Below are 9,242 nucleotides of genomic sequence, written 5' to 3'. Positions count from 1 at the left end.
CATAGGCTAGCTTCTAGGGTTTAGCCTCTACGATCTCGTGGTAGATCAACTCTTGTAATACTCATATCATCAAGAACAATCAACCAGGACGTAGGGTATTACCTCCATCAAGAGGGCCCGAACCTGGGTAAAACATCGTGTCCCCTGCTTCCTGTTACCATCCGCCTTAGACGCACAGTTCGGGACCCCCTACCTGAGATCCGCCGGTTTTGACACCGACAGAGCTTATAATGGTTTATCTTGCGTGCCAACTTGCTATTAAAATGGTTGTGATGTGGTATGATAGGGTGGTATCCTCCTCTGAATGATTTAAGTGACTTGACTTGGCGCATGTTCACGCATGTAGTTGAAACAAAATCAACATAGCCTTCACGATATTTATGTTCATGGTGGATTATATCCTACTCATGCTTGCATTCGGTGTTGATTAATTTTAATGCATGTTCATGACTGTTGTCGCTCTCTAGCTGATCGCTTCCCAGTCTTTTGCTAGCCTTCACCTGTACTAAGCGGGAATACTGCTTGTGCATCCAATCCCTTAAACCCCAAAGTTATTCCACATGAGTCCATGATACGTCTCCAACGTATCTATAATTTTTGATTGTTCCATGCTATTATATTATCAACCTTGGATGTTTTATATGCATTTATATGCTATTTTATATGATTTTTTGGACTAACCTATTAACCCAGAGCCCAGTGCCAGTTTCTGTTTTTTCCTTGTTTTAGAGTATCGCAGAAAAGGAAAATCAAACGGAGTCCAATTGACCTGAAACTTCACGGAACTTATTTTTGGAAGGAAAGCAACCCGGGAGACTTGGAGTCCACGTAAGGGAAGCTTCGAGGGGAACACGAGGTAGGGGGGCGCGCCCACCCCCCTGGGCACGCCCTCCACCCTCGTGGGCCCCTCGTGGCCCCCTTGACATACTTCTTCCGCCTATATATCTCCATATACCCTAAAACATCTGGGAGCACAATAGATCGGGAGTTCCGCCGCCAGAAGCCTCCGTAGCCACTGAAAACCAATCTACACCCGTTCCGGCACCCTGCCGGAGGGGGAATCCCTCTCCGGTGGCCATCTTCATCATCCCAGTGCTCTCCATGACGAGGAGGGAGTAGTTCTCCCTCGGGGCTGACGGTATGTACCAGTAGCTATGTGTTTGATCTCTCTCTCTCTCTCTCCCGTGTTCTTGATTTGGCACGATCTTGATGTATCGCGAGCTTTGCTATTATAGTTGGATCTTATGTTTCTCCTCCCCCTCTACTCTCTTGTAATGGATTGAGTTTCCCCTTTGAAGTTATCTTATCGGATTGAGTCTTTAAAGATTTGAGAACACTTGATGTATGTCTTGCCGTGTGTATCTGTGGTGACAATGGGATATCACGTGATTCACTTGATGTATGTTTTGGTGATTGCTACCTCTTGAGCACTGCGTTGGATTTCCCCGAACAGGAGAGGATGATGCAGCAAAGTAGCATAAGTATTTCCCTCAGTTTTTGAGAACCAAGGTATCAATCCAGTAGGAGGCTATGCGCGAGTCCCTCGTACCTACACAAAAACAATAGTTCAACGCAACCAACGCGCTTAGGGGTTGTCAATCCCTTCACGGTCACTTACGAAAGTGAGATCTGGTAGAGATGATAAATAATATTTTTTTGGTATTTTTGGTATAGAGATGCAAAGTAAAAAGTAAAAGCAAAGTAAAAGCAAAGCAATAATAAAGTGATGGAGATTAATATGATGAAAAAGAGGCCCGGGGGCCATAGGTTTCACTAGTGGCTTCTGTCAAGAGCATAAGTATTCTACGGTGGGTGAACAAATTACTGTTGAGCAATTGACAAAATTTAGCATAGTTCTGAGAATATCTAGGTATGATCATGTATATAGGCATCATGTCCGAGACAAGTAGACCGACTCCTGCCTGCATCTACTACTATTACTCCACTCATCGACCGCTATCCAGCATGCATCTAGAGTATTAAGTTAAAAACAGAGTAACGCCTTAAGCAAGATGACATGATGTAGAGGGATAGTTTCATGCAATATGATAAAAAAAACCATCTTGTTATCCTCGATGGCAACGATACAATACGTGCCTTGCCGCCCCTTCTGTCACTAGGAAAGGACACCGCAAGATCGAACCCAAAGCTAAGCACTTCTCCCATGGCAAGAACAACCAATCTAGTAGGCCAAACCAAACTGATAATTCGAAGAGACTTGCAAAGGTAACCAATCATACATAAAAGAATTCAGAGAAGATTCAAATATTATACATAGATTGACTTGATCATAAACCCACAATTCATCGGTCTCAATAAACACACCGTGAAAAGAAGATTACATCGAATGGATCTCCATGAGAGAGGGGGAGAACATTATATTGAGATCCAAAAAGAGAGAAGAAGCCATATAGCTACTAACTATGGACCCGTAGGTCTGAAGTAAACTACTCACACTTCATCAGAGGGGCTTGGATGATGATGTAGAAGCCCTCCCTGATCGATGCCCCCTCCAGCGGAGCTCCGGAACAGGCCCCAAGATGGGATCTCGTGGATACAGAAAGTTGCGGCGGTGGAATTAGGTTTTTGGCTCCGTCCCTGATCATTTGGGGGTACGTAGGTATATATAGGAGGAAGAAGTACGTCGGTGGAGCTTCGAGGGGCCCACGAGGCAGGGGGCGCGTCCTAGGGGGGGTGCGCCCTCCACCCTCGTGGCCGCCTCGTGGCTTTCTTGACGGAGGGTCCAAGTTTCCTGGATCTTATGTGATGAGAAAATCACGTTTCCGAAGGTTTCATTCCGTTTGGACTCCGTTTGATATTCTGTTTCTCCGAAACACTAAAATAGGAAAAAAATAGCAATTCTGGGCTGGGCCTCCGGTTAATAGGTTAGTCCCAAAAATAATATAAAAGTGGAAAATAAAGCCCAATACAATCCAAAACAGTAGATAATATAGCATGGAGCAATAAAAAATTATAGATACGTTGGAGACGTATCAAGCATCCCCAAGCTTAATTCCTGCTCGTCCTCGAGTAGGTAAATGATAAAAACAAAAAATTTGATGCGGAGTGCTACTTAGCATAATTTTAATGTAATTCTTCTTAATTGTGGTATGAATATTCAGATCCGAAAGATTCAAGACAAAAGTTCATATTGACATAAAAATGATAATACTTCAAGCATACTAACTAAGCAATTATGTCTTCTCAAAATAACATGGCCAAAGAAAGTTCATCCCTACAAAATCATATAGTTTAGTCATGTTTCATTTTCATCACACAAGAATGCTCTCATCATGCACAAGCCCGATGTCAAGCCAAGCAATTGTTTCATACTTTAGTAATCTCAAACCTATAAACTTTCACGCAATATATGAGCGCGAGCCATGGACATAGCACTATAGGTGGAATAGAATATAATGAGGGGGGTTATGTGGAGAAGACAAAAAGGGAGAAAGTCTCACATCAACGAGGCTAATCAATGGGCTATGGAGATGCCCACTGATTGATGTTAATGCAAGGAGTAGGGATTGCCATGCAATGGATGCACTAGAGCTATAAGTGTATGAAAGCTCAACAAAAGAAACTAGTGGGTGTGCATCCAACTTGCTTGCTCGCGAAGACCTAGGGCACTTGAGGAGGCCCATTGTTGGAAGATACAAGCCAAGTTCTATAATGAAAAATTCCCACTAGTATATGAAAGTGATAACATGAGAGATTCTCTACTATGAAGATCATGGTGCTACTTTGAAGCACAAGTGTGGTAAAAGGATAGTAACATTGTCCCTTCTCTCTTTTTCTCTCATTTTCTTGGGCCTTTTCTTTTTTTATGGACTTTCTCTTTTTTTGGGACTTCTCTTTTTATGGCCTTTTTTTATTCCTCACTTGGGACAATGCTCTAATGATGATCATCACACTTCTATTTATTTACAACTCAATGATTACAACTCGATACTAGAACAAAGATGACTCTATATGAATGCCTCCGGCGGTGTACCGGGATATGCAATGAACCAAGAGTGACATGTATGAAAGAATTATGAACGGTGGCTTTGCCACAAATACTATGTCAACTACATGATCATGCTAAGCAATATGACAATGATGAATGTGTCATGATGAACAGAATGATGGAAAGTTGCATGGCAATATATCTTGGAATGGCTATGGAAATGCCATAATAGGTAGGTTTGGCGGCTGTTTTGAGGAAGATATAAGGAGGTTTATGTGTGAAAGAGTGTATCATATCACGGGGTTTGGATGCACCGGTGAAGTTTGCGCCAACTCTCAATGTGACAAAGGGCAATGCACGGTACCAAAGAGGCAAGCAAGGATGGAAGGGTGAGAGTGCGTATAATCCATGGACTCAACATTAGTCATAAATAACTCACATAATTATTGCAAAAATCTACAAGTCATCAAAAACTTCGGCACTACGCGCATGCTCCTAGGGGGATAGATTGGTAGGAAAAGACCATCGCTCGTCCCCGACCGCCACTCATAAGGAAGACAATCAAATAACACCTCATGTTTCAAATTTGTTGCATAACGTTTACCATATGTGCATGCTACGGGACTTGCAAACCTCAACACAAGTATTTCTCAATATCACAACTACTCAACTAGCATGACTTTGATATTATTACCTCCATATCTCAAAACAATCATCAAGCATCAAACTTTTCTTAGTATTCAACACACTCATAAGAAAGTTTTATTATTAATCTTGCATACCAAGCATATTAGGATTTTAAGCAAATTGCCATGCTATTAAGACTCTCAAAATAATCTAATTGAAGCATGAGAGATCAATAGTTTCTATAAAACAAATCAACCACCATGCTCTAAAAGATATAAGTGAAGCACTAGAGCAAAATTATAAAGCTCAAAAGATATAAGTGAAGCACATAGAGTATTCTATCAAATTCCAAATCATGTATGGCTCTCTCAAAAGGTGTGTACAGCAAGGATGATTGTGGTAGACTAACAAGCAAATACTCAAATCATAAAAGACGCTCCAAGCAAAACACATATCATGTGGTGAATAAAAATATAGCCCCAAGTAAAGTTACCGATAGAAGTAGACGAAAGAGGGGATGCCTTTCGGGGCATCCCCAAGCTTTGGCTTTTAGGTGTCCTTAGATTATCTTGGGGGTGCCATGGGCATCCCCAAGCTTAGGCTCTTTCCACTCCTTGTTCCATAATCCATCAAATCTTTACCCAAAACTTGAAAACTTCACAACACAAAACTTAAAGTAGAAAACTCGTGAGCTCCGTTAGCGAAAGAAAACAAAAGACCACTTCAAGGTACTGTAATGAACTCATTATTTATTTATATTGGTGTTAAACCTACTGTATTCCAACTTCTCTATGGATTATAAACTATTTTACTAGCCATAGATTCATCGAAATAAGCAAACAACACACGAAAAACATAATCTGTCAAAAACAGAACAGTCTGTAGTAATCTGTAGCTAGCGCAAGATCTGGAAGCCCAAAAATTCTAAAATAAATTGCTGGACGTGAGGAATTTATCTATTAATCATCTTCAAAAATAATTAACTAAACAGCACTCTCCAAATAAAAATGACAGGAGTTCTCGTGAGCGCTAAATTTTCTGTTTTTTACAGCAAGTTCAACAAGACTTTTCCCAAGTCTTCCCAACGGTTCTACTTGGCACAAACACTAATTAAACACAAAAAACACAACCAAAACAGATGCTAAATAATTTATTTATTACTAAACAGTAGCAAAAATCAAGGAATAAAAATAAAATTGGGTTGCCTCCCAACAAGCGCTATCGTTTAACGCCCCTAGCTAGGCATAACAGGCAAGAATAGATCTAGGTATTGCCATCTTTGGTAGGCAATCCATAAGTGGATCTCATGATAGATTCATATGGTAATTTTATTTTCTTTATAGGGAAGCGTTCCTTGTCCTTTTTTAATGGAAATTGAAATCTAATATTCCCTTCCTTCATATCAATAGTTGCACCAACCGTTCTAAGGAAAGGTCTACCGAGAATAATAGGGCAAGAAGGATTGCAATCTATATCAAGAATGATAAAATCTACGGGCACATAATTCCTATTTGCAACAATAAGAACATCATTAATTCTTCCCATAGGTTTCTTAATAGTGGAATCCGCAAGATGCAAGTTTAAAGAGCAATCACGGAAATCTAGCAAATCACACAAAGTTTTGGGAATAGTGAGACACTAGCACCCAAATCACACAAAGCATAAAACTCATAATCTTTAATTTTAATTTTAATAGTAGGTTCCCACTCATCATAAAGTTTTCTAGGGATAGAAACTTCCAATTAAAGTTTTTCTTCATAAGATTGCATCAAGGCATCAACGATATGTTCGGTAAAGGCTTTATTTTGACTATAAGGATGATGAGATTTTAGCAAGGATTGCAACAAGGAAATACAATCAATTAAAGAGCAATTTTCATAATTAAATTCCTTGAAATCCAATATAGTGGGTTTAGCATCATCTAGGGTTTTATTTCTTTTAATCCCACTTTTATCAATTTCACCATCAAGATCTAAATACTCCGAATTTTTAGAACGCCTTCTAGGTAAAGGTGGATCATATTCAGTACCATCATTATCAAGATTAATATTGCAAAACAAAGATTTAATAGGGGACATATCAATAACGTTTAGATCTTCATCATTATTTTCATAGGAACTAGAAGAAAACGCTTTTATAAAGGCATCTTTCTTAGCACGCATCCTAACGGTTCTTTCTTTGCACTCGTCAATGGAAATTCTCATGGATTTGAGAGACTCATTGATATCATGCTTAGGTGGAATAGATCTATTTTCAAAGAATCAACATCAAGAGCAATTCTATCAACGTTCCTAGCCAAATCATCAATCTTAAGCAATTTTTCTTCAATCATAGCATTAAAATTCTTTTGCGAAGTAATAAATTCTTTAATATTAGATTCAAAATCAGAGGGAATATTATTATAATTTCCATAAGAATTGTTGTAGGAATTACCATAATTATTAGAGGGATTACTAGGATAAGGCCTAGGATTAAAATTTCCTCTATATGCGTCGTTACCAAAATCGTTCCTACCAACAAAATTCACATCCATAGATTCATTATTATTCTCAATCAAAGTAGACAAAGGCATATCATTAGGATTAGATGAAACACTCTTTGTAGAAAATAATTTCATAAGTTCATCCATCTTTCCACTCAAAACATTAATTTCTTCTATCGCATGCACCTTTTTATTAGTAGATCTTCCAGTATGTCATTGAGAATAATTAATCATAATATTATCTAGGAGTTTAGTAGCTTCTCCTAAAGTGATTTCCATAAAAGTGCCTCCCGCGGCCGAATCTAAAAGATTTCTAGAAGCAAAATTCAATCCGGCATAAAAATTTTGTATAATCATCCACAAATTTAAACCATGAGTAGGGCAATTACGTATCATTAATTTCATTCTCTCCCAAGCTTGTGCAACATGTTCATGATCAAGTTGCTTAAAATTCATAATATCGTTTCTAAGAGAGATGATCTTAGCGGGAGGAAAATACTTAGAGATAAAAGCATCTTTGCACTTGTTCCATGAATCAATACTATATTTAGGCAAAGATGAAAACCAATCTTTAGCACGATCTCTAAGCGAAAAAGGAAATAGCTTCAATTTAACAATATCATTGTCGACATCTTTCTTATTTTGCATGTCACACAAATCAACGAAGCTATTAAGATGGGTAGCGGCATCTTCACTAGGAAGGCCGGAAAACGGATCTTTCATGACAAGATTCAGCAAAGCAGCATTAATTTGACAAGATTAAGCATCGGTAAGAGGAGCAATCGGAGTGCTGAGGAAATCATTATTATTGGTATTGGTGAAGTCACACAATTAAGTATTATCTTGAGCCATCGCGACAAACAAGCAATCCAACACACAAGCAAACAAAAAGCAAACGGGCAACAGAGGCAAATAGAGAAAGAGAGGGAGGATAGAGAGAGAGAGGGCGAATAAAACGGCAAGGGTGAAGTGGGGGAGAGGAAAACGAGAGGCAAATGGCAAATAATGTAATGCGGGAGATAGGGATTGTGATGGGTAATTGGTATGTTGACTTTTGCGCACACTCCCTGGCAACGGCGCAAGAAATTCTTCTTGCTACCTCTTGAGCACTGCGTTGGATTTCCCCGAAGAGGAGAGGATGATGCAGCAAAGTAGCGTAAGTATTTCCCTCAGTATTTGAGAACCAAGGTATCAATCCAGTAGGAGGCTACGCGTGAGTCCCTCGTACCTACACAAAAACAATAGCTCAATGCAACCAGCACGCTTAGGGGTTGTCAATCCCTTCACGTTCACTTACGAAAGTGAGATCTGATAGAGATGATAAATAATATTTTTTGGTATTTTTGGTATAGAGATGCAAAGTAAAAAGTAAAAGCAAAGCAATAATAAAGTGATGGAGATTAATATGATGAGAAAGAGACCCGGGGGCCATAGGTTTCACTAGTGGTTTCTCTCAAGAGCATAAGTATTCTACGGTGGGTGAACAAATTACTGTTGAGCAATTGACAGAATTGAGCATAGTTATGAGAATATCTAGGTATGATCATATATATAGGCATCACGTCCGAGACAAGTAGACTGACTCCTGCCTGCATCTACTACTATTACTCCACTCATCGACCGCTATCCAGCATGCATCTAGAGTATTAAGTTAAAAACAGAGTAACGCCTTAAGCAAGATGACATGATGTAGAGGGATAGTTTCATGCAATATGATAAAAACCCCATCTTGTTATCCTCGATGGCAATGATACAATACGTGCCTTGCTGCCCCTTCTGTCACTGGGAAAGGACACCGCAAGATTGAACCCAAAGCTAAGCACTTCTCCCATGGCAAGAACAAACAATCTAGTAGGCCAAACCAAACTGATAATTCGAAGAGACTTGCAAAGATAACCAACCATACATAAAAGAATTCAGAGAAGATTCAAATATTATTCATAGATAGACTTGATCATAAACCCACAATTCATCGGTCTAAACAAACACACCGCAAAAAGAATATTACATCGAATAGATCTCCACGAGAGAGGGGGAGAACATTATATTGAGATCCAAAAAGAGAGAGGAAGCCATCTAGCTACAAACTATGGCCCCCTCCGGTGGAGCTCCGGAACATGCCCCAAGATGGGATCTCATGGATACAGAAAGTTGCGGCGGTGGAATTAGGTTTTTGGCTCCGCC

Source organism: Triticum urartu, chromosome 1A (genome assembly GCF_056163025.1).
Source record: "Triticum urartu cultivar PI428250 chromosome 1A, HENAU_Tu73, whole genome shotgun sequence".
NCBI lineage: Eukaryota > Viridiplantae > Streptophyta > Magnoliopsida > Poales > Poaceae > Triticum > Triticum urartu.
Note: the sequence above shows the minus strand (reverse complement) of the source record.